Source organism: Eubalaena glacialis, chromosome 10, assembly GCF_028564815.1.
Source record: "Eubalaena glacialis isolate mEubGla1 chromosome 10, mEubGla1.1.hap2.+ XY, whole genome shotgun sequence".
NCBI classification, from domain to species: domain Eukaryota; kingdom Metazoa; phylum Chordata; class Mammalia; order Artiodactyla; family Balaenidae; genus Eubalaena; species Eubalaena glacialis.
In genome coordinates this window covers 40,670,613-40,696,922 of record NC_083725.1, presented here as the reverse complement: position 1 = coordinate 40,696,922, position 26,310 = coordinate 40,670,613, and positions in this window count along the sequence as shown.

The following is a 26,310-nucleotide window of genomic DNA, read 5'->3' as shown; positions in this document are numbered from 1 at the left end:
CCTGGTGTTTCCAAGTCCAATGCTATATCATTGGTAGAGTGATATTATGGTAGGCATCCTGAACTGAAAAACAGGCATACATTATATTCCTTGCTTAGCTCTGCTTACTGGACACAAACCTTGTGAAATTTCTCAGAGTCCTTGAACCACTTCTTCCCTTTTGTCTCTTGATGACTATGCATAGTGTGAGTATACTAATGACAAGCCTGAGTCTCTATTCTAGCCACAGCCCTTATCAGTGCTCTAAGCACTGTCCATGTTCCAGAGAAAGCCAACACATCCTATCAACACCAGTGTACTAGTGTTGCATATTTTCTCCTAAAATTTGCAGCCAGATGGATGGATTAGAAGAACTCACATGTACATAATCAGATGTAGGACAAACATATTAGAGGGGGCTCATTGCACATCCTAGCAAGAAACACCTCTAAGGATATCAATCCAGAAGGGGAGTTTCTCCTACAGAGAACAAGAACCCTGACCTTACATAGCTCAATGGCATTTGAAGGATGCTATTCTTAGGCTCTCCTAAAATTTGAAGGTGGATTCTCTGGCTTGATTGTCTGGACCTTGCTTCAGTGATACCGTCATACCAGATCCAATCCACAGAGACTGCCTAGATAACCTATGAAGAGAAAAAGAAAGATTCAAAGAGGGAGAAAGATTGATTCTGTCCCCATAGACTGACTACCAGATCATCATAGACACCCACCTAGAATTTAAGGTACAGTAGACCTTTATTCAAAGGAATACATATGTATGAGTGTGTGTGTGTGTGTGTGTGTGTGTGTGTGTGTGTGTGTGTGGTGCATACGGTATGTGGAGGGTGTAGTGTGGTATTAAAGAAGATTTAGTCCATATTAGTTTATATAAATTTTTGTTATGGGGAATAATCCTAAAAGTAATTTGAAAAGATACTTCTGGTTGGTTTTCAAGCCAGTGGAAAGAATGTAAAGGGATATGCTGTGAGCCCTTGACCCCTCCATACTTTTGGTAGCACCCCATTCATGCCATGTAACTTTTGGACTTGAATAAAATGCCATTGTGGACTCACTACATACTGGCTCTTGTTTCCTGGGGCCAGATGATGCAACCCAGAAGCTCAAAGGAGTTAGCTCTCCATGTTGAGAACATGGATCATTGGGAAACAGGAGATGAGATAAGCCTAAGCAGATAAACCACCTTCCTTTTTCTATTTCATGGACTAATACATCGTATATTCCTTCCCTGTATATCCTGCATGTTAAGAAAACAGGCCTGCTGAGAGGCCTGCTATGTCTCTGCAGCTTGCTGCAAAGCAGAAGCCAATGTAATAATGTGTCATATTGTTTTGCTCCTTACATTTTCTTCCCTCACTTCTGTTGTTTCCTCATCCTCACTTCCTTGGGCTTGAACTTTCCAAATAAAGTGTTAGTGCCTTAATCCTCTCTCAGGCTCTGTATTCTAGAGGACCTGATCTAAACCTACGGTAATGTTCTGCTCCTGGGCCTTTACTAAGAAAAGATGGAACTTAGAGTTTCCTCCTTTGTACTTGGTACCATTTCAAACATGCTCTAATTTTCTTCACAAACTCTTGGTCTTAGATCACATAAAAGGCTGGCGATGGGTAGGTCTGGAGCCCTACAGTGGTTAGATAGGGGACAGTGTGGACACGCTGATTTTCTTATTCATTCATTTCATTTAGCCCCAGTGTAATCTGGCTATAGTGACATTAGGGAAAGGCAACTAGAAAGGAAAATCCATATCCAGGTGCAGAGCATGTAAAGTATGCCATGTCCCTAAACAATCTCACATACCACACCTCAGAACTGCCAGGCCCAGATCTTTCTGCAAAAGTAAGGGAAGCATCTTCTTGTGTTCCAGAGCTATATTTATACACTCTGTTATGCAAGCTTCCTTAGGTGTCTCACACTCAGCCTGTAATTGTCTTAATGGTCAAATGACCTTATATAAATCTAGGAAATGACTGAAAGACCCTCCATCCTTGTCAGAAAACTGATGTAGGGAGAGCTAGGCGTGACCTATGTGGGGTGATACACAAGGTACCAAGAATGCCTTGAGAAAATTCTCCTCATAAATTTATTTCAAATAATAATAAGAACTGACATTTATTGAGCACTTACTAGGCCAGGTACTATGCTAACCTTCTGACATGTATTACCTTATTTACTCTTCTCAGTAACACTATGAAGTAGGCTCTGTTATTGTCTCATTTTACAGATGAGTATACTGAGGCAGTGTGAGCTTGGGTAACTTAGCTAAGGTTACTCATCTGGTAGAACTGATGTAGCCAGGATTCAAACCCAGGTCTTCTGATGACAGGATGGCAGTGGTTAACCATCAGGCTGGGCTGTGTCCTCTACATTATATTGCTGTGAACACAAGTCCTGGTTTGGGTGGGAGCACAACCCAAAATTACACTGAATATTAGCCACGCTAATATTAAGGACAGCCACGCCTGTCTTTAAAAGTGTTTTGGCCATTCCTGACCTGGTAGATCCTCCACACAGAGCCCAGACAATACTCTGTGGCTCTCCTCCACTCCACCTTCCCAGTAAATATTGTTTCTTTCCTACATGTGCGGATGCCAGGCAGAAACTCAAAGTCTGTCTTTATTACACAAAGCAATGTGGTTCTTGTGTGTAACTCCTGGCCCATCTCAGGACTATTTTTCTTCAGTCAAAATGACACTTCCACATATTGTGTTTCCCTAAACAAAGGCAGTTTGCTTATGCCTTTTGGTTTCTAAACTAACTTTTATTTTATCCCCACAGCACAGGAATGAATGAAAGTGTACATGAATGATTGAATGTGTAACAAGGTAGAGATTTCTGTTTATCAGAAATACTCCATGAGTCACATATATACAATGGAATATTACTCAACCATAAAAAGAAACGAAATGGAGTTATTTGTAGTGAGGTGGATGGAGTTAGAGTCTGTCATACAGAGTGAAGTAAGTCACAAAGAGAAAAACAAATACAGTATGCTAACAGATATATATGGAATCTAAGGAAAAAAAAAAAAAGGTCATGAAGAACCTAGTGGCAAGACGGGAATAAAGACACAGACCTACTAGAGAATGGACTTGAGGATATGGGGAGGGGGAAGGGTAAGATGTGACAAAGAGAGAGAGTGGCATGGACATATATACACTAACAAACGTAAAGTAGATAGCTAGTGGGAAGCAACCGCATAGCACAGGGAGATCAGCTCTGTGCTTTGTGACCACCTAGAGGTGTGGGATAGGGAGGGCGGGAGGGAGAGAGATGCAAGAGGGAAGAGATATGGGAACATTGTATATGTATAACTGATTCACTTTGTTATAAAGCAGAAACTAACACACCATTGTAAAGCAATTATACTCCAATAAAGATGTTAAAAAAAATAAAAATAAAAATAAAATACTCCATGAGGATTTCTTGTGGAAAAGCAGTCAGAATGAGAGAACTAGACTGTCCAGGCTGCTCTGAGGACTTCTGTCTGTGAGGAGAAAGAGGGGGCAGGGTCTGGAATTCCAGAGACAACCAGCATGGTTGGTAGGTGGGCAGAATTCCAAGGGGCCACGTCCAGTGGGGAGGTGGCTATAGATCAAGGAGGGTGGAGAAGCAATGCCTGTGAGTGCAGAGTATCTAGAAAACTGAGAGTTAGGGAGCACGCTGGTGTATGTGAGAAAATTGGGGAGAAGAGGAGAGAGTTTTTAATTTTAGTCATGTCTTCATGGACCATAAATTAGATTTCCTGTAATATTCTTCAAGTGAATAGACTGGGATTAAATTTAGTTACTTTTATTTGCATGTGTGTGTGTGTGTTTTAATGTAACACAGTTCTGAAACTGGATCCCCTTGGCTAAATGATTTATTCAGTTTACAAACAAAATAAAGGAAATGGTAGTCAGAAAACCTGAGTAGAAATCCAACATATAGTATTTACAAGCTTTCTAATTTCATGCAAATTACTTGACCTCTTTGTCACATCTGTAAATGATGATGTCAACTTTACAGAATTATATGAGGATTAAGTGGGCTACGGTGGAAGATTCAGATTGTCAAAAAAGGCCAGACACTGATCATTTGGGGATAAGTATATCTTTCTGTCTGCCCAGAGGTCTCAGGCAGTTTTATCTATGTGTGTGTGTCTGTGTGTGTGTGTGTGACTTCACCAGACCCCAGTGTATGCCCTCAACGCTGAAGGTATAGCCAATGGATTATACCAGTGCTTTGGAGTGAGTCCATCCCTCAGGGTAAATCTCACTGCTATCCACCTCATGGATGTCCTATAAATAGGAATGATAATTAATTAATTCACAATGCAAATGGTGGAGAATCCCACCTTACTATGGCAATGATAATGTCTGCTGCAGATTAGAAGTCAGTTTATGATGGGCAAATTACTTACTGGGTACTGAATGTTTATCAGATGCTTAATTATGTCAGTCTAAGATAGATAAATGCTTAGCTCTACCTCAGGGATATACCAGCCATCAAGATTGTCTAGAGTCATTGGTTTCATTCTGGAACAGACCCAGATCTTCATTTTCCTATGTCCCAGATAGACCAACCCTCTTCCTGATGATCACATTCTTTTCTTTTTTTGAAAGAAAAAATGTATGTATTTCATTCTTAAATATCTCTTAAGTATATACTAATGGAATGAGTGTGCTTCTTGGAACATTGCATACCTTCTCAAACCTCATATTCATATTCCTCCCCCATTTTCAAGAAATAATTGTTTTTTATCACAGCAACTGCCGAAACCCCAACTTTGCAAAGATATGACATCATGGAAAGGAATGTAGCACACTTTAATATTGAAAGTGTGAATTACCTGGATATAGAAGTTCATATTGTTTCTAATAGACCCTGCTGGTTCCCTACTTTACTTTATCAGTCTTTGTTCAAGGGGCTGACACTGCAACAGGCACAGAAAAAGTATACAGAGTCCTAAATACAAGCACTCACTGCTTAGTTGCTGCTGTGAGTGGGATAGGGCAGAGGTGTTACAGAGAATTCAACTCAGTTGATCAAGGACTAAGATGGGCAGCCCTTTCACAAGTTTGGTAGGAGACAAGGGGAAACTGAACTTCATTTGCTCATTTGTTTACCCTTTACCATCAATGGAGACTGAGAACTCATCATATAGAAATTCTCTCTTTATCCAGTATCTTTTGCATTAATTTCCTCTCTTTTGGATCATTCCCATCGATGTGCAAACATACTACAATATTTCTCATCTTAAAACTAACCACCCCCCCCAAAAAAAATACTAACTCCTCTCTTGAGTCGACTTTATTAACTTTTTCCTTCGGTTATTGCTCCATTTGATTGTTTTTAAATTCTCAAACTTGTTGAAAATGTTTTCTTCACTCACTGTCTTCACCTTTCCCTGAATGACCACAGCATTGCCAATCCAGGGTGAATTATGTCTTTTCTTAATCTCTCAGCAGCATTTGGCCCAGCTGATCACTCCCTCCTTGAAATGCTTTCTTAACTTAGATTCTAAGTTATGATAATCTTCTGGTCCAAATTCTACTTCACCAGCCACTCCTCCTGGATCCAGACTCACTCAGCCTCTTCCCATGGTGTCCACTGGGCATGACTGGGTCAATACAATCTCCAAAAGATCTATACAAATTAAAAAATAGAATTTAAAGAACCAGGTTTCTTATGTACTTTGCTCATTTCTCCAAGTTAAATATAATTTCTAAGTAGGCAGGAAGAAACATTGTCTTATTTGTTTCCCTCTGCACCCTAGTCCTTAGCACTGTGCTTAGCACTCTACAGGTACTTGAGAACTATCGTTGAATAAATGAATGTGTAGACCTCTTCAATAATTTTATCCTGTCCTTGATTCAAAAGACCTGAAGAGTTTTTTCACAAAAATTCCCTTGGAATCTTTTACCTGTCTTTGCCTGGTTTATTCATTTGCTGGTCTGGAGATGGCAATCTTAATCCCTTTTGCTTTTTCAGTGATTGCTACTGGATTACAATTTAAAATTTAGGACCAGATGCTCATTTTAACCACCCCAGTGATACATATTTGATGTTAGATTAACTTATTATGACTTGTGGTCATAGTGACAGGTTCTCTGCTGCAGCCTGCTTTCTGAATATGAGTAAGGTGTCTGCACTTTTATTGACTTATAGCAGGGTTATGTTTAACCACAAGAGGAAAGAAACACACCAATTATTCTCTTGTGCAATTTTAAGCAAGTATAGAAAACAGTTTTGTGGCATGAGTGACTTGAATCCCTGAAGTGGTCTCTGCACACATCTGAAGGAAAGTCATAACGATGTATTCATTAGAGGGACTATCAAATGGCAGGGTGTTAAATTTGCAAACAACTGGCTTTGTTATCAGTGATGCAGAGTTTATTATCTGCTAATTCATAGCTGATCTTATTAATTTGGAAGTTTTTTTGCAGAAAAAGTAATGGATTCAATTTCTAAAACTTGTAGTTATGGATTCCGTCAGTGCTTTTAGCCATCCAGATATTTATTTATATGTGTCACTCAATGGGGTAATTTGCAATTCTAGATAGAGTGTATGGCTTAAATCAGCGTGCAATCTTTCTCCGCCTCTCAAAATGGGACAAACACAGGCTTATCCATCTGTTTTATGTTAAATGAATCCCTAATGAGGAGACAGGAGTTCTGTGTTTTTTCTGTAAGACAGACACAATTCGATTAAAAATAATTTTATGAACCTCTATTGATTGAAGTCATCTGGAACTGCGCATTTGGGTACAAGGGAGGGAATGAATAAGATAATTCCTGCCATCAGTAGGTTTGAAGTGGCCTCAGTGACCCAAACTCTTGGTTCCCCAGAGTCCTGGGAGTGAAGTTCAGGAGAGGGCATTTATAAACTGATGGCATTGTCTGGGTGATTCAGCCCACCTTCACACCACTCTCTCTGGGTCTGATTTTATCTGTGGCCCCCTCACTGTGAAAACCTAGGTCTGTTGCAGCAGTTCCGGTGCCATCCAAGACAACCCAAGGACAGAGAGTCTGTCTTCAACCCTTTCTGTTCTACTGATGAAATTTTGGTATATCATAGTCTTTTCAACAAAATGATTGACCTGTGTTTAGGTTCTCAATTTCTTAAATAGATCATTTTAACATTGAATAACCACAGGCAGAATCTCACATTGCACACTTTTGTTTACTTTTATTTTTTCCTTTTATTTTCCCAAGAAAGAAAGAGAATATTACTATTTACTTAAAGACAAAGATTAGGTCCTGGGCATTGTGGCTGCAGAATATTGTCTCTACCAATAGCTCCCTGAGGTTGGCCTCCTGCTTTTAGACTCGTCTAAAATTACAAACTCTCCAAATTATTTGAAAATAGACACAATTTTTTTTGCAGACATTTATTGGTAATTGTGCCCTTCCTATGAAAGGAAAATATCAAGAAATGAACTTCGATGCTTCATTTTATTGTTTGCTTCAAGGTAAATGACTCAGTTTCAAATTATAATGGTGCAAATATAGTATAGTTAAGCCATGGGTCTTACTCTGACCAGGTTTATGTAGACAAGAAGTTATACTTTTCAAAGCATAATTACTATTTGAAAGATGGATGCAGTAGCATGGAAGGCTGCTTTTTATAATGAAGGGAATCTTGGTTCAGGACCTTGAATGAGTAACTTATGCTTTTTGAGGTTCAGTTTCCAGTGTACAGGATTGGCATGAAATTAAAATTAAAAAGTACATGAACATCCTCTGTGGACTGGTAAGTTCTATGCCAGTACAGAGTTGTATATAGACTATCTTTTTTTTTTTTAATTTTTTTTTAATGTTTCTTTAATTAATTTATTTATTTTATATTTATTTTTGGCTGTGTTGGGTCTTCGTTTCTGTGCAAGGGCTTTCTCTAGTTGCGGCGAGCGGGGGCCACTCTTCATCGCGGTGCGCGGGCCTCTCACTGTCGTGGCCTCTCCTGTTGCGGAGCACAGGCTCCAGAAGCGCAAGCTCAGTAGTTGTGGCTCACGGGTTTAGTTGCTCCGCGGCATGTGGGATCTTCCCAGACCAGGGCTCGAACCCGTGTCCCCTGCATTGGCAGGCAGACTCCCAACCACTGTGCCACCAGGGAAGCCCCCTAGACTATCTTAATTAATTTAAATATATCTCTTTAACTCATGACCTCAGAAACCTCAGCCAAATGGGATTGACTCCATATGATTTTTTAATATATATTTTTATGGAAGTATAATTGACATACAGTAAAACATACATATTTAAAGTATACAGTTTGCTAACTTTTGACATATATACCCACCCATTAAACCACCACTACATATTTATTATTCGAGGAAGTGTCCCATGCCCCCTTTGTAACCCCTCTTTCCTGCTCTTTAAAAGAAGGAGTACATTCTCTACTAGTCCTCATGTCTTGATTTTCTGAAGTTCGTTACTTTATCATGTTTTTTTATTTAATTTGCCACAAATCAAATAATGACACTTTTATTCATGTCATATTAATTCATTTCTGTCTGTCACAGAAGTTCCTGACAATGAATTTTATCCCTCTTTTCAGTGTTAACCGGTTTAGTAGAAAATGAGATGATGCTGAGAGTGTGAAGGTATAATTGACAGAAAACTCAGGATCATCTCACATGCTTTACTATCTAGATGTAAAGTTGTAACCCCAAGGTTTATGTAAGAAGCAAACAATTATAGGTTGGCCATAGTTCCTAAAATCACCCTGCTGATTTTTTAATTTTTATTTTTACTTTATTTTTTTTTACTATCTTGATATTAGTTTTATTATAATCATTTAAAAATAGATTGGTCATAACATCATAGTTATTTTTTGACACATTCAGGAAGGTATTCATTCAGTGGCATTATCCTAACAAAACAGAGGATAAGAAATAAAGAACAAAATCACTGTTTTCTAGTTTTTTAAACCTATGGCTTTGACCTAGAAATGTATCAGTTATGGATGAAAATACAGTGTATATGGAAAAGAATTCACTCCTGAACTTCATGAATGAAACAATCAATTTTTCTCCATCTTCATTTTTTTCTTTTTTTATTGAATTATAGTTTATTTACAATGCTATATTAGTTTTAGGTGTATAACAGTGATTCAATATTTTTATAGATTATACTCCCTTTAAAGTTATTGTAAAATATTAGTTATATTCCCTGTGCTGTACATTAAATACTTGTGTCTTATTTATTTCATACCTAGTAGTTTGTACTTCTTAATCCCCTTCCACTATCATGCCCCTCCCTACTCCCCTCTCCTCACTAATAGCCACTAATTTATTCTCTGTGTCTATGAGTCTGTCTCTGTTTTGTTATATTCTTTCTTTTGTTTTATTTATTAGATTCCACATATAAGCGAAAACAAAGTATTTGTCTCTCTCTGTCTGACTTACTTCACCAAGCATAATACCCTCAATGTCCATTCATATTGCTGCAACATGAATGGAGCAACATTCTTTTTTATGGCTGAGTGATATTCCACTGTGTTTCTGTGTGTGTGTATACACACACATTTTATGTATATATATATATACACACACACATTTTATATATATATATATATATATATATCACATCCTGTTTATCCATTCATCTGTTGATAGACTTTAAGGTTGCTTCCATACCTTGGCTATTGTAAATAATGCTTCTATGAATATTGGGGTGCATGTATCTTTTCGAATTAGTGTTTTCATTTTCTTTGGATATATACCCAGCAGTGAAATACCTGGATCATATGGTAGTTTTATAGTATTTAATTTTTTGAGAAACCTCCATGCTGTTTTCCATAGTGGCTGCACCAATTTACATTCCAAACAACAGTGAACTAGTTCACATTTTCTCTACTTCTTTGCCAACATATATTATTAGTTGTCTTTTATTTATTTAATAAATTTATTTATTTTTGGCAGCATTGGGTTTTCATTGCTGAGCGCTGGCTTTTCTCTAGTTGTGGAGAGTGGTGGTTACTCTTTGTTGCAGTGCGTGGGCTTCTCACTGTGGTGGCTTCTCTTGTTGCAGAGCACGGGCTCTAGAGTGCAGGCTCAGTAGTTGTGGTGCACAGGCTTACTTGCTCTACGGTATGTGGGATCTTCCCAGACCAGAGCTTGAACCTGTGTCCCCTGCACTGGCAGATGGGTTCTTAACCACTGCACCACCAGGGAAGCCCTATTAGTTGTCTTTTAGATGATAACTATTTTGACAAGTGTGAAATGATATCTCATTTTAGTTTTGATTTGCATTTCCTTGATGATAGTGATGTTGAGTATCTTTTCAAGCGTCTATTGGCCATCTGTATGTCTTCTTTGGAAAAATACCTATTCAGGTCTTCTGTCCATTTTTTAATCAGGTGGTTTGTTTTTTGATATTGAGTTGTATGAGTTCTTTGTATATTTTGGATATTAACCCCTTATCAGACATACCATTTGCAAATAACTTCTTCCATTCAGTAGGTTGTCTTTTCATTTTGTTCGTGGTTTCCTTCACTATACAAAAGGTTTTACATTTAATTAGGTTCCATTTGTTTACTTTTTATTTTATTTCCCATGTCTGAAGAGACAGATTCAAAAATTTTTGATAAGACTTATGTCAAATAATGTACTGCCTGTTTTTTTCTAGGAGTTTTATGGTCTCTTGTCTTATATTTAGGTTAATCTATTTTAAGTTTATTTTTGTAAATGGCATGAGAAAATATTCTAATTTCATTCTTTTACATGTAGCTGTCCAGTTTTCTCAACACCACACATTGAAGAGACTGTCTTTTCCCCATTATATAGTTTTTTCCTCTTTGTCACTGATTAATTTACCGCTTGTGTATGGGTTTATTTCTGGACTCTCTATTCTGTTCCATTGTTCTATGTGTATATTTTTGTGCCAGTACCATTGTGCTTTGATTACTGTAGCTTTGTAGTATAGTCTGAAGTCAGAGAGTATAATACCTTCAGCTTTTTTCTTTTTCTCAAGATTGCTTTGACTATTTGAGTTCCATAGAAATTTTGGAATTATTTTTCCTAGATCTGTGAAACATGTCATGGGTATTTTAATAGGGATTGCATTAAATCCTCAGATTGCTTTGGGCAGTATGGATATTTCAACAATATTAATGCTTCTAATTTATAAACACGAGATATCTTTCCATTTATTTCTTTCATCCTCAATTTCCTTCATCAATGTTTTATAGTTTTCAGACTATAGGTATTTCACCTCCTTGGTTAACTTTATTCCCAGGTATTTTATTCTTTTTGATACAATCGTAAATGGGATTGTTTTCTTGCTTTCTCTTTCTGATGATTCGTTATTAGTGTAGAGAGAAAACAGATTTCTGTATATTAATTTCGTATCCTGCAATTTTACTGAATTTGTTTATTAGCTCTAAAAGTTTTTTTTTTTGGTGGAGACTTTAGGGTTTTCTATATATAGTATCATGCCATCTGCAAATAGTGACAGTTTTACTTCTTCCTTTCCAATTTTGTATGCATTTTGTTTCTTTTTCTTGTCTGATTGCTGTGACTAGGACTTCCAATACTATGTTAAATAGAAATGGCAAGAGTTGGCATCCTTGTCTTGTTCCTGATTTTAGAGGAAGGCTTTCAGTTTTTCACCATTCAGTATGATGTTAGCTGTAGGCTTGTCATAAATGGCCTTTATTATGTTGAGATTAGTTACCTCTATACCAACTTTTTAAAGAGTTTTTATCATGAATGGATGTTGAATTTTTGTCAAATGTATTTTCCGCATCTATTGAGATTATAATGTGATTTTTATCCTTCATTTTGTTAATGGGCTGTATCACATTGAAAGATTGTGGGTACTGAACCAATGAGGGTACCGAACCATTTTTGCTTCCCTGGAATAAACCTCCCTTGATCATGGTATATGATCAATTTTATATATTGTTGAATTCAATATGCTTATACCTTGTGAATTTTTGCATCTATATTCATCAGGGATATTGGTCTGTAATTTCTTTTTTGTAATATCTTTGTCTGATTTGTTATCAGAGTAATCATGGCCTTGTAGAATAAATTTTGGTGTGTTCCCTTCTCTTCAATGTTTTGGAATACTTTGAGAAGGATAGGCATTAGCGCTTCTTCATATGTTTGGTAGAATTTCCCTGTGAAGCCATGCTGGCCTGGACTTTTGTTTGTTGGGAGTTTTTTGATTACTGATTTAATTTCAATAGTAGTGATTGATCTGTTCATATTATTTATTTCTTCCTGATTCAGTCTTGGAAGATTGTATGTTTCTAGAAATTTATCCATTTCTTCTAGGTTATCCAATTTTTTGGCGTATAACTGTAGTATTCTCTTATGATTGCTTATATTTCTGTGATATTTGTTGTGATTTCTCCTCTTTCATTTCTTATTTTGTTTATTTGGGTCCTCTCTCTTTTTTCCCCTAAGGAGCCTGACTAAAGGCTTAACAATTTTCTAAATCTTTAAAAAACAAAGCAAAACAAAAAAAAACCCAAAACAGCTCTTGGTTTTATTGATATTTTCTATTTCTTTTTTTTTTTTTTTTTGGTCTCTATTTTATTTTCTCTCTGATCTTTATTGTTTCCTTCCTTCTGCTGACTTTGGCTTTATTCATTCTTCTTTTTCTAATTCCTTTAGAAGTTACATTAGGCTGTTTATTTGAGATTTTTCATATTTTTTGAGGTAGGCCTGTATCTCTATAAACTTCCCTCTTAGGACTGCTTTTGCTGTGTCCTATAGATTTTGAAAATTGTGTTTTTATTTTCATTGGTCACAAGGTATTTCCTGATTTTCTCTTTGATTTCTTCATTGACCCATTGGTTTTTTAGTAGCGTGCTGTTTATTCCCCATGTGTTTGTTTTTTCCCATTTTTCTTACTGTAATTGATTTCTAGTTTTATACCATTGTGATTGGAAAAGAAGTTTGGTATAGTTTTTATCCTCTTCAATTAGTTGAGACTTGTTTTGTGGCCTAGCATGTGATCTATTCTGGAAAACGTCACTTGTGCACTTGAAAAGAATGTGTATTGTGCTGTTTGGGGAGGGAATATCTTGTAGATATCTATTAAGTCCAACTGGTTTAATGTGACATTTAAGGCCACTGTTACCTTATTTTCTGTCTGGATAATCTGCACATTGATGTGAGTGGTTGGTTAATGTCCCCTGATATTATTGTATTATTGTCAATTTCTCCCTTTATGTCTGTTAATGTTTGTTTTATATATTTAGGTGCTCCTTTACTGGGTGTATATATGTTTACAAACTTTATATTCTCTTCTTGTATTGATACTTTTATCATTATGTAATGTTGCTTTTTATCTTTTATTATAGACTGTTTTTTAAATTTTTTAATTCAATTTTATTTATTTTTTAATACAGCAGTTTCTTATTAGTCATCAGATTTATAGACATCATTGTATACATGTCAGTCCCAATCACCCGATTCTATTATAGACTTTGTTTTAAAGTCTACTTTGTTTAACCTAAGTATTGCTACCTCAGCTTTCTTGTCATTTCTATTTGCATGGAATATTGTTTTTCCATCCCCTCACTTTTAGTCTCTGTGTGTCTTTAGCTCTGAAATCAGTCTCATACAGGCACCATATAGATGGGTGTTGTTTTTATGCAATCAGTCTCCCTATGTCTTTTGATTGGAGCCTTTAGTCCATTGACATTTAAAGTAATTTATTGATAGGTATGTACTTATTACCATTTTGTTATCTGTTTGTTTTTGTAGTTCTTCTCTGTTGTTTTCTTCTCTTTTATTCTCTTCCTTTGTGGTTTAATAATTTTCTTTAGTGGTATGCTTGTGTTACTTTCTCACTAGTTTTGTATTATATATTTATTGTAGGTTTTTGACTTGTGGTTACTATGGAGTTCAGATATGTTGATTTTACAATTTTTATCTTTTAACCTTCATACTAGCTTATTTAAGTGGTTGACCACAGCCTTTACCAGTGGGATTTTCCCCTTTGTATAATTTCTTATTTCTTGTTGTAGTATTTTCTTTTTCATTTCTTGTAAGGTCAGCTTAGTGGTGATGAAGTCTTTTAGTTTTTGACTATCTAGGAAGCTCTTTATCGCTCCTTCAGTTCTGAATGATAATATTGTTGGGTAGAGTATCCTAGGTTGTAGATTTTTTCCCTTCAGCACTTTAAATATATTATGCCATTCCCTTCTGACTGCAAAATTTCTGCTGAAAAATCAGTTGGTAGCCTTATGGGTATTCCTTTGAATGTTACTCTCTGTTTTTCTCTTGCTGCCTTTAGCATTCTCTCTTTAACATTTGACATTTTAATTATGATATATTTTGGTGTAGGTCTCTTTGGGTTCATCTTGCTTGGAACTCTTGTTTGATTCCTGTACCTGATTATCTGTTACCTTTTTCAGATTCAGAAAATTTTCAGCCATAATTTATCAAATACATTTTTTACCCTTTTCTCTCTTCTCCTTCTAGGACCACCTATAATGTGAGTGTTTGTTAGTACGCTTGATGTTGTTGAGAGGTCACTTATCTTTACTTTTTAAAATTTGTTTTTCTCTTTGCTGTTCTTATTAAGTGATTTCCATCATTCATTCTTCCAGATCACTTAAACTTTCTTCTATAACACCTAATCTGCTGTTAATTCCCTCTAGTGTATATTTCCTTTCAGTTATTGTATTCTTCAATTCTGACCAGTTCATTTTTATGTTTTCTAGTTCTCTGTTAAAATTCTTACTGTATTCATTTATTCTTTTCCCCAGTTCAGTTAGCATTATTATTAGTATTATTGCATTGAATTCTTTAACAGGTAATTTATTTTTCTCTGTCTCATTAAGGTTTTTATCTGGTTTTTTCTTGTTCTTTCATTTGAAACATATTCCTCTGTCACCTCCTTTTGTTTAACTTTCTCTCTCTCTATGAAATTAGGTGAAAAAGTCACCAATCTCAGTCTTGAAGGCATGTCCTTGTGTGGGAGTGTCCCTATGCAGTCTGCAAGTGCCCAGTGGCATTGGTGGAAAAGATGGATCTGAAGCGAGCATGGGCCATGTCTTCCCCCAGGGTGAGCTGGTAGCCACTGCCTTGGTGGGGGGAGTAGATTGGAGTTGGAAGGTCCAGAGCCAGAACTAATTGCAAGCTGGGGCTTCTATGCTCAATGGCTATCAGGAGTGTAGTTGGGGCCCAAAGGGCTACAGCAGGATTCCCTGATGTAGTTGGGTTTCTCTTGGTTGTGTTGGCAGTCTCCACCTTGGTTGCCCTGGAGATAGCCTCACTCCCTTCCAAGAGAGCACAGGGATGGGAGCTCTGTCAGTGGTGATCTCATCCTGGGGCTAGTGTTGCTCCCTTCTGAGTGTGTGTACCAAAGCAGGCACTAGCAATGGCTGCCCCTGCCCTGGACAGAGACGAGACATGGTTGGGTCTGAGCCAGCTTCTTTCCTTCCAGGCATGTGCATTCTCATTGGCAATGCAGCCGCCTTAATGGGGAGTGGTGCCAGAGCAAGAGGGGATGAAGCAGGAGCCCAGTGTGAGTTGAGAGTCATGCTGAGGTATTCCTGGCAGGCCATCCAGAGACCCTAGCAGTTTTCAATCTGTTGCCTCTGCTCTGTGATGGGGAGTAAGAAAGACTGTGCAAGCTCTTTGAGAGCAGAGTCTCAGTTTCTTACAGCCCTCCTATAAGTCCCATTGGTTTTCAGACCAAGGGGGCTCAACCTCGCAGTGTTGGACCCTAGGGCTGGGGTGTCTATTATGTAGCTTGAACCTCTTCGTCCCAGGGAGGATCCCTCAGCATGTGATACCCCTCTTCTTCTGTGTCCCCTGCTAAGGGTGCAAGTCCTGACCAGATTGCTTCTCCTCCCTTCCTATCAGTGGATCTTTACAGCCTTGGTTGTAGAAGATCTGTTTTGCTAGTCCCCAGGTCAATTTCAGTAAGAGTCATTCTACATGTCATTGTAGTTTTGATGTGTTGGTTTTTTTTTTTAACATCTTTATTGGAGTATAATTGCTTTACAATGGTGTGTTAGTTTCTGCTTTATAACAAAGTGAATCAGCTATACATATACATATATCCCCATATCTCCTCCCTCTTGCATCTCCCTCCTACCCTCCATATCCCGCCCCTCTAGGTGGTCACAAAGCACTGAGCTGATCTCCCTGTGCTATGTGGCTGCTTCCCACTAGTTATCTATTTTACATTTGGTAATGTATATATGTCCATGCCACTCTCTCACTTTGTCCCAGCTTACCCTTCCCCCTCCCCCTGTCCTCAAGTCCATTCTCTATGTCTGCTTCTTTATTACTCTCCTGTCCTTAGGTTCTTCATAACAATTTAGTCATGTACCACAATGTTCATTGCAGCTGTATTTACAATAGCCAAGACATGGAAGCAACCTAAGTGTCCATCGACAGATGAATGGATAACGAAGATGTGGCACTTATATACAATGGAATATTACTCAGCCATAAAAAGAAACGAAATTGAGTTATTTGTAGTGAGGTGGATGGACCTAGGGTCTGTCATACAGAGTGAAGTAAGTCAGAAAGAGAAAAACAAATACTGTATGCTAACACATATATATGGAATTTGATGTGTTTTTGAAGGGAAGGGAGCCCAGCATCCTCCTACTCTCCTATCTTGATGTCTCCATCCACCTTGATGATTTTAAAGGGGAGTGGTAACTATTGACCTGAAAAGTCTTACATTTTTTACACCAATTTAGCTGTTAATGAAAGCAAAGAAACATTTAGCAATAAAATCATTTTAGTTAAATTACTAATTCCAAATTTTTATGGTAGTTACTGTAATGCATAGGCTACTTATAACCAAGTAGTTAGAAATGTAGACTTTGGAGTTACACTGATCTGTGTTTTCATAGAGTAACCAAGGGCAAGCGACTTTTAACTTTGTAAGCCTCAGACTGCTGATCTGTAAGATGTGGATACTGATAGCACTTATTTCATAGAATTGTGAAAATTAAATTGGATATTGCCTTTGCAAACTTAGCATAGTACACTCAGCAGTCATTTCATACACATTATTTTGATGATGCAGATGATAATCTGTAAAAACTATCATAGAAATACGTAAGATTATAATGTAAAGGACTTTAATTCATTCATTAAACATTTATTGGTGTCTTCTTATGTCTTGGGTCCTTTTCTAGTCATGGGCTGATTAGAGGATAAGTACTCAGATACTTACATTCCTGTGTTCTACTCAGATGCCACAAAGGCCTCAGACTTTGCTCTTGTTCCCCATAAGACCACAAGGGATTCCCCATGGGGAAGCTTTAGGGAAGTGGACTGATGGCCCTCAAAACTGGGAGTCTGCATGCTTTAGCCTGGATTTATTTTTCCCAGCATCCCATTCCCTTTGGGGCCAATATATTATTTATTTGAAACAAGAATTTCATCAGCACTAACCATATTCTGGATGCAATAGCTGGGTCAGTCTATATGAAGGAATGAATAAATATGATTAAAAATCCAAAGCCAAAATTCACATAAAATAGCTGTTGAATTAGTCTAAGTCTTGTGACTTTGTCAAGTGGTTGTTTCTGAATGGTTTGGGGGACCTGAGGAGGTAGAAACAAGTGAGCAGTCAGTTGTTGGAGAGCTGGAGGAGAGAATAATTACCACTTATGGTTAAAAGGGATGATATGACTATAAAAAGGGATCCCAAGAGCAAAATCCACACACTGGGCAGTTTCAGCCTCATCCCACAGCTCTAAGGTCAGGCTGCCCCAGAAATCTGGCTGTCGGAAGGTACATGTAACTCATGCATTCTGAACCCCAAACGGCTAAATAGCAAAGACCTCACAGCCCCCCAACAAGGCACTTTTTAGTTGTAAGATGGCAGCTCTTGAGCCTGACTGCTACAGATTGGAAGACTGGAAATAACCAGAGAGGAAGAATATTTGAGTCTAGACCATGTTCTCATCTCAGCCTCTAGTGTAGAGAGGTATCTTCTCTTCCCATGTCCCATTCACTGCTGAGCAGAGGCTTTCAGAGGGATTCAGAGAGTCATTCAGCTAATAACTAACAAGTGTTTACTGACCCTGAAGATAAGGAAAGACAGACGTGGCCTCCGCTCTCCTGGAACTGACATTGTACACTGGCGAGACGTCCATGAAACTAGGAATTGAAGTTTCAGATTAGATCAGTGCTTCAAAGACAAGACAGAAGTCTTCTGAGAACACATAACAAAGGAATCTAACCTCAACCAGAGATCAGAGGAGGCTTTCATGAGGAAGTGACATGTGAGTTGGTATAAAGAATGAGTAATAAGAGCCGACATATATTCAGCTTTACTATGTGCCAGATATCATTGTAAGTGCTATGCAGGTATTGTCATGTAATCCCCACAACAAACCCTTGAAGTCGTATTAAGAGTAACATTTATAGATAAGGAAAAGAGCCCAGCAAATTGAAGTAAATTGGCCAAAGTACACAGCCAATAGCTGGGGGACCAGGATTGAAACAGGCACTCCGATTTCAGAATGTATTATTTTAACCACTAAGAATGAACAATATGGATGCTATGGGGGATAAAAACAAGGCATTCCAAATAGAACAACAGAATGTGTAAAGGACCCACAATGGGAGGCAGCTTGGTATGTTAAGGAAAAGAAAGAGGACAATGTGGCTGATGTGTTGGAGAAAAGGAGTACGATGAAGCTGGAGATGTAGCACAGGCTCCAGACCTGCCAGGTTCTGGGGGGGTCCCAATACGGAGTTCCACATTTTGTGCCTTGTGAGGTGTGTATCTCAGTGCAACTGGAATCAGAAACAGAAATAGCAATAACAACAGAACATGGAAGTTACCTTTTTAGCTCTGTTTAGTTAAGTCTGAAAGCAGCTGGAGACCTTTATGATTTATGTATTAATGCCAGGAAATAGACATATTAATGTAAGAAATAGACAAAGAAAACTTAAGACATAGATCCAGTATGGCAATGGCATTCTGGAACAATACCAGGCTGAAGACATTACCAAGACTTTCCTGGCTAAGGCACCCTCAGTACGCAAGTGATGGGAAATTAATGGCTAAAGTCAGATCCAGACTTTGGTGGTAATTATCTACCTAAATCTATAGTTTGATGTATAAATAGAAGTATGAGCTACTGACTTTATTTTATTTTGTTTATTTTCAGATGGGATTCACTCCTTTCAGCCATCCTTTCAGCTACCACTCTGAAGCCTGCAGCAGCAGATACAATCCCACAACTGGTGCCGCCCCCGGTGTTCCCACTGGGGCATCCTGGAAGGCAATGTTCCCCACGCACTCAAATGTGTCCTGTGCCTCATGACTGACTGAGCACCTGAAAGATTCTCATCTTTCAGGTCCCTGGAAATGACTAGACCATTCTTATAGACAAGGATTGTCTTACATCTGAGCTTTTTCTTCTCCCCTGTTTCATCTCTCACAGGCTATTTATGTGGTGATATAATCTCTTGGATCTCTTATGCACAGCAGTCCAAGTTGATCAATCCACCTTTTGCGTTCACTGATTTTCTTTGAAGGGACACAAAGGTCAGATGTTATTGCTATTCCACAGACCCAACACCAGGGGGTGATCAAGGCACATCACACTAATTACCACTTCTCCAAAGCTGAGCTCTAACTCCCACACAGAACAGGAAGTGCAGGAGCTGGACTCACAGAAATTCTGTTCAGTATAACTCACAATATGTAAAGGCTTTGGCAATGGCACCGCACTGAACACATGCTCAGTACAATTATAACCTCAGTGGAGCTGCTGCTTAACGCCAAAAGGGAGAAAAAAATGACGTCTCATAACTGTAAACAATTGCATAGTAAACGGAATGCAGAGAATTCTCCTGCCTCGTGCCCCACAGTGCTGGGTAATTTACAGGTGCCACTGGAGCCCGATTTTCCTTTCCTGGTAGCACACAGCCTCACACACTGACTTATGTGTTCTTCTAATGTACTAATTCCTACAGCAACTCGAGTGTCAAAAATTCTTCAGGCCAACAGTATTTGTGACTATTGTGACTCTCCAATTCTTGGAAATGCTCCCATGGCAAAGTACCTCTTGAAAAGAATGTGAAAAGAAGAAATCCAGTGCAAATCTCCAGAAATTGCTCAGTGGCTGCGTGAAACACTGTTTGCAATTGCCATTTAATGTTCGAAATGCAACTTGACTGCTCCTTCTGGGCTGTATTTTTCCATTAGCAAACACCAATCTCCTCTACTACTCTAAGAGTCTGAAACAAGTGTGTTTAGTTAATTTCCTGTTTCTCCTTTGCAAAGCCTCGAGAACATCACACCTTCTTGGATCATATAGTAGTGTCAGAGGCAAGGACATATGGCTAAACATCCTTCATGAAAGTTCGTGAAAGTTGACTTCTTCTTACACCAGGTTATCAGAACTCCTAAATAAAACATACATACAACATGTCCAGAAGACCTTGAACCAAGGGGCTGCTTGAATAGAAATGAACCATACATTCCTTATTTTCACTTTTTTTAAAGTAAATGTTTTGTTAAATTGTGACACATACTGAAATGTACACAAATTATAAATTTCATCAAGTGAACACGCCCATACACCCATCACCCATATCAAGAAACAGAGCAGCACTCCGGTACCTCCTTTATGCTGCAGGGCAACTTTCTAAATAAAAATAAGCATTCACGTACTATTTACATACGGGAGTTGCATTCTGCAGTCTGTCTCACACTGTGACTGGAATGAATTTCCTTAGCAATATATTCTCTATAGAGCAGTGGTACTCAAAGTGTACACCGTGAACAGTGGCAGGAGCATCACTGAGGAAACTCTCAGAAATGCAAATTCTCGGGCCTCACCACTAACCTACTGAATCAGAAATTCTAGGGTCAGGGCTTGGCTATCTGTGTTTTAAAAAGCCTCTCATGTGATTCAGATGCATCCTAAAGCCTTAGAAACATTTTTCTAGCACAGCATCCATCTTCTAGCCTCAAAATTGTGTTGTAGCAGAGTTCTACGGATACTGGGGTATAAAGTGTCACATTAAAATAGTGGTGCCAAGGTCTAACTGCTTATCTCTTTTTTTCCCTAACTTTTTGATAACTTAAATTTATTTATTGGTAGCTTTATTGAGGTGTAATTTGCATACAATTCACAAGTTTTTAATGTACAGTTCACTGGGTTTTGTTGTTTACAGTTGCTTCCCTTTCTACCCATTTCCATTGCACAGTCTCCCCAAACAGTATCAACATTGTTGGTCTACTTGTGTCTTTCCTACTAACCTGTGAACAGAATTCTTGAGGACAAAACTGTGCTTTATTCATCATTGTGTTCCTATCCCTCAACCGAACACAAATAAGAGACTTCACAAATATTTGCTGAAGAAATGAGTGAACCAAACTGGGTAAATAAAAATAAGCCCATGGAGAAGACTAGCTTGGTTTTAGGATGTGAGGAATAGGTGGGTCCAAGAATTCTGCATAAATTTGAGGTCCAAAGTGGAGTGCATTAGGCTAGTGGTATAATAACACCTGGGCAGCATTAGGCTTTGCTCTCTGATACACCTGCACATGTGTGGCAGACACTCTTACTGTCCTGTAAATACTCCTGCAGCCTACCCTGAGGCAACCTCCAGTCAGTCCCCTTTCAGGCTGGAACGCCTCCTGTATCTCTCTGCTTCAGGATGTTCTCTGGACATTGGAGTATCTCCACCCACAAGTGGGGCCGGACATAAGTGTGGGGAAGGTAAAACTCCAGGAGCAACCCTTGAGCAGTGAGGGACACTGTTGGTGGAGAAATTTCCTAGCTTCCTGGTCCATCTGTGGGAAGTTCTGAGCTGTGCTCCACACACTTTCAAGGGTAGGTGGTTCCCAGCGGGCTCGAGCCCCAGTTGCCCACAGCAGGGACCCATTCATTACTGAATTTTTCATTGGCTTTCCTGCCTTTTCAGCCTCTCCTCACTTCCTCACAGTGCTTCCTGGGATCATCTTCTCAAAAAACTACTTGCAAACAAATCTTTGGAAATTAAGGAGGATAGAGAGTGACAGGGATGGGGCATGAAGGTACTAATTTATATAGGACATCAGAAAATCCTCTCTGATAGGAGCATTTTTCCAGCTCTATTGAGATATAATTGACATATTACAGTGTGTAAGTTTAAAGTGTACAAAATGATGATGATTTGATACACAAACATATTGAAAAATGATTGCCATGATAAGGTTAATTAACACACCCAGCACTTCACATAATTACCATTTTTTGTGGAGAGAACTTTTAAGATCTAGCCTCTTAGCAACTTCCAAGCATATAATACAGTACTGTTAACTATAGTCACTGTGCTGTGCATTAGATTCTCAGAACTGTATGGCCTTATATCTGGAAGTTTGTACCTTTGATCAACATCTCCTTATTCCCCTCATACCTTCACCCACCCCGTAGCTCCTGGAAACCACCAACCTACTCTGTTTCTATGAGTTTAGAGTCCACATATAAGTGAGATCATATGATATTTGTCTTTCTTCATCTGGCTTATTACACTTAGCAGAGTGTAGGATACATCCAGAAAGAAAGAGTCCATCCATGATGTTGCAAACAGCAGGATTTCCTTTTTTGTGTGTGGTTTATGTATTTATATATATATTCATATGACATTTTCTTTACCCATTCATCCATCAATGGATACTTATGTTGTTTCCATGTCTTAGCTATTGTAAATAATGCTGCAATGAACATGGGATTTCAGGTATTTCTTAAAGATAATGATTTCGTCTTTGGATATATACCCTCAAGTGGAATTCCTGGATCATATAGTAGTTATATTTAATTTTTTGAGGAACCTCCATATTGTTTTCCATAGTGGCCGTACCAATTTACAATCCCACCAACAGTGCACCATTGTTCCCTTTTTTCCACATCCTCACCAGCGCTTGTTATCTTGATAAGAGCATTTTTGAACAAAGATTTAGAGAAAGGGAGTCAGTCATAGGATATCTCCAGGAAGAGCCAGACAGGCAAGAGGAAAAAAGGCAGGTATACTCTTTGTGTGCTCCAGGAATTGCAAGGTGGTCAGTAAGACAAGAATGGAGTAAACAAGGAGAATGAGACTAGATTGTTTTTACCATCACTAAAGCAGCAGGGACAAGATTGCCTGAAGATCTGTAGGCCATAGCATGGGCTTTGGATTTTACTTAGATGGGGAGAGTCTTGAGCAGAGGGGTAATGTGATCTGAACTATGTTTTTAAAGGATCATTCTGGCTGCTATGTGGAGAACGGGCTGAAGAGGCAAGAATGAAAACTCAAGGGCCAGTTAGGAGGCCAGGGGAGAAGTGAATGTGGCTTGACCCAAGTAGCAGTGGAGTTGGTGAGAAAGTGTTGGATTCATCCTGAAGGATTTGCCCATGGATTGGATGTGGGCTACAGAAGAAAGAAAAGACTCAAGGATCAGCCAATATTTTTGAACTAAGTAACTGGTAAACTGAATATGTCATTTACTGATTTGGGGAAGAGTTAGGGAGGAATAGGCTTTTCAGGATAAAGCAAGTGTTGAGTTTTGCATATGTTAAGTTTGTAATGTCTATTATTCAACCCAGCAGAGAACATGGATTCTACAGCCTGACTTCCTGGTACACATCCCAGCTTTGCCACTTACTTGCTGTGTGAGTTTCTGATATTTCCTTTACCTTTCTGTCCTCAGTTTCCTCATCTGTGAAATGAGAATAATAATAAATTGTTATGAGGATTTAATGAGCTAATACATGTAAAGTGCTTGGTATAGTTCATGGAACAAAGTAAACACTTTGAAATAATATGCCAATAAAATAATAATATATAATAATAATAAGTTATATAAAATATTGAATAAGCATATATATGAGTTTGGAGCTCAGAAAAGAGGTCTGGCTATAAATCTGGAGTCATCAGAGCATAGATGCTATTTCAAGCCATATGACTAGATGAGGTCACATAGGGAGTGAGAGTAGATAGAAAAGGTGACATCCCTGGAGGCTGAGTCCTGGGGCACTACAAGGCTTAGAAGTGAAGAAAAGGTAAAAGAATCTGAATCTACAAGTTGTTGATACATTTTAAAGAACTTTACATTTCTTGTGTGATTTCATATTATTACTTGAACATTCAGCCGAGTGACTCGTAAAGAACAGCATTCCCCTGAAAATGTGTCTGCGGTGGGGCCTGCAGCAGAGCCTATCTTGGAATAACACTTGTCATTCTAGGAAGGCAGCTGGTGTGTCAATCTGCCAGCCATGCATTACACATTTTATTTCCAAGTAAGCAGGGGTAAAGCAGGGAGATGTGATAATTTTTTCAAGAAGACCAGGGTAGCTAAAAGAGTGTTAGCCTTCAAAGTATCCCCCTTGGGAGGCAACATACATAATTAAGTATCACTTATTTTGGTGTGTTACTTTTTAATACACTATTTTGGGAATTGTTATTGAATAACTAAGAATTATAAAAGAGAGTCAGTTTCTTTTATGGGTGACATCTTTTTTTATTTTGGTAATATATGTAACATAAATATTTGCCATCTTAACCATTTTTAAACCTGCAAGCCAGTGACATTGATTATATTCACAAAGTTGTGCAACTATGACCATTGCCTAGTTACAAATCTTTTTCATTACCCCAAACAGAAACTCTGTAACCATTAAGCAATACCTCAGCATTTCCCTCTCACTCCAAGCCCTACTAACCTACATTCTTCCTCTATGCATTTATCTACTCTAGATATTTTATATAAGTGCAAGCACAATATTTCCCTTTTATATCTGGCTTATTTCACTTAACATAATATTTTCAAGGTTTATCCGTATTGTACCACATATCAGAACTAAATTGTTTTTAATAGCTGAATAATATTCCATAGTATGTGTATACCACATTTTGCTTATCCATGTTGTTGATGGACACTTGCTTTGATCCCATCTGGGCTATTGTGAATAATGCTGCAATGAACAATGGGGTACAAATAAAAGTTTGTGCCTCTGTTTTCAATTCTTTTGGGTATATATGTAGTAGTAGTAGGAGGAGGAACCAAGATGGCGGAGTAGAAGGACGTGGTCTCACTCCCTCTTGCGAGAACACCAGAATCACAACTAGCTGCTGGACGATCATCAACGGAAGACACTGGAACTCACCAAAAAAGATACCCCAGGGCTTCCCTGGTGGCGCAGTGGTTGAGAATCTGCCTGCCAATGCAGGGGACATGGGTTCGAGCCCTGGTCTGGGAAGATCCCACATGCCGTAGAGCAACTGGGCCCGTGAGCCACAATTACTGAGCCTGCGCGTCTGGAGCCTGTGCTCTGCAACAAGAGAGGCCGCGATAGTGAGAGGCGCGCACACTGCGATGAAGAGTGGCCCCCGCTTGCCACAACTAGAGAAAGCCCTCACACAGAAATGAAGACCCAACACAGCCATAAAAATAAATAAAAAATAAATAAATTAAAAAAAAAAAAAAAACTTGCTTCCTTTTAAAAAAAAAAATAAAAAAAAGATACCCCACATCCAAAGACAAAGGAGAAGCCAAAAGGAGACGGTAGGAGGGGCACAATCAGAGTAAAATCAAATCCAATAACTGGTGGGTGGGTGACTCACAGACCGGTGAACACTTATACCACAGAAGTCCACCTACTGGAGTGAAGGTTCTGAGCCCCACGTCAGGCTTCCCAACCTGGAGGTCCGGCAACGGGAGGAGGAATTCATAGAGAATCAGACTTTGAAGCCTAGTGGGAATTGATTGTAGGACTTCGACAGGACTGGGGGAAACAGAGACCCCACTCTTGGAGGGTACACACAAAATAGTGTGCGCATCAGGACCCAGGGGAAAGAGCAGTGACCCCGGGGGAGACTGAACCAGACCTACCTGCTAGTGTTGGAAGGTCTCCTGCAGAGGCAGCGGGTGGCTCTCTTTCACCGTGGGGACAAGGACACTGGCAGCAGAAGTTCTGGGAAGTACTCCTTCGTGTGGGCCCTCCTGGAGTCTGCCATTAGCCCCACCAAAGAGCCCAGGTAGGCTCCACTGTTGGGTTGCCTCAGGCAAAACAACCAACAGGGAGGGACCCAGACCCACCCATCAACAGTCAAATGCATTAAAGTTTTACTGAGCTCTGACCACCACAGCAAAGTCAGCTCTACCCACCACCAGAGCCTCCCATCAAGCCTCTTAGTTAGCCTCAATCACCAGAGGGCAGACAGCAGAAGCAAGAAAAACTACAGTCCTACAGCCTGTGGAACAAAAAACACATTCACAGAAAGATAGACAAGATGAAAAGGCAGAGGGCTATATGCCAGATGAAAGAACAAGATAAAACCCCAGAAAAACAACTAAATGAAGTGGAGATAGGCAACCTTCCAGAAAAAGAATTCAGAATAATGATAGTGAA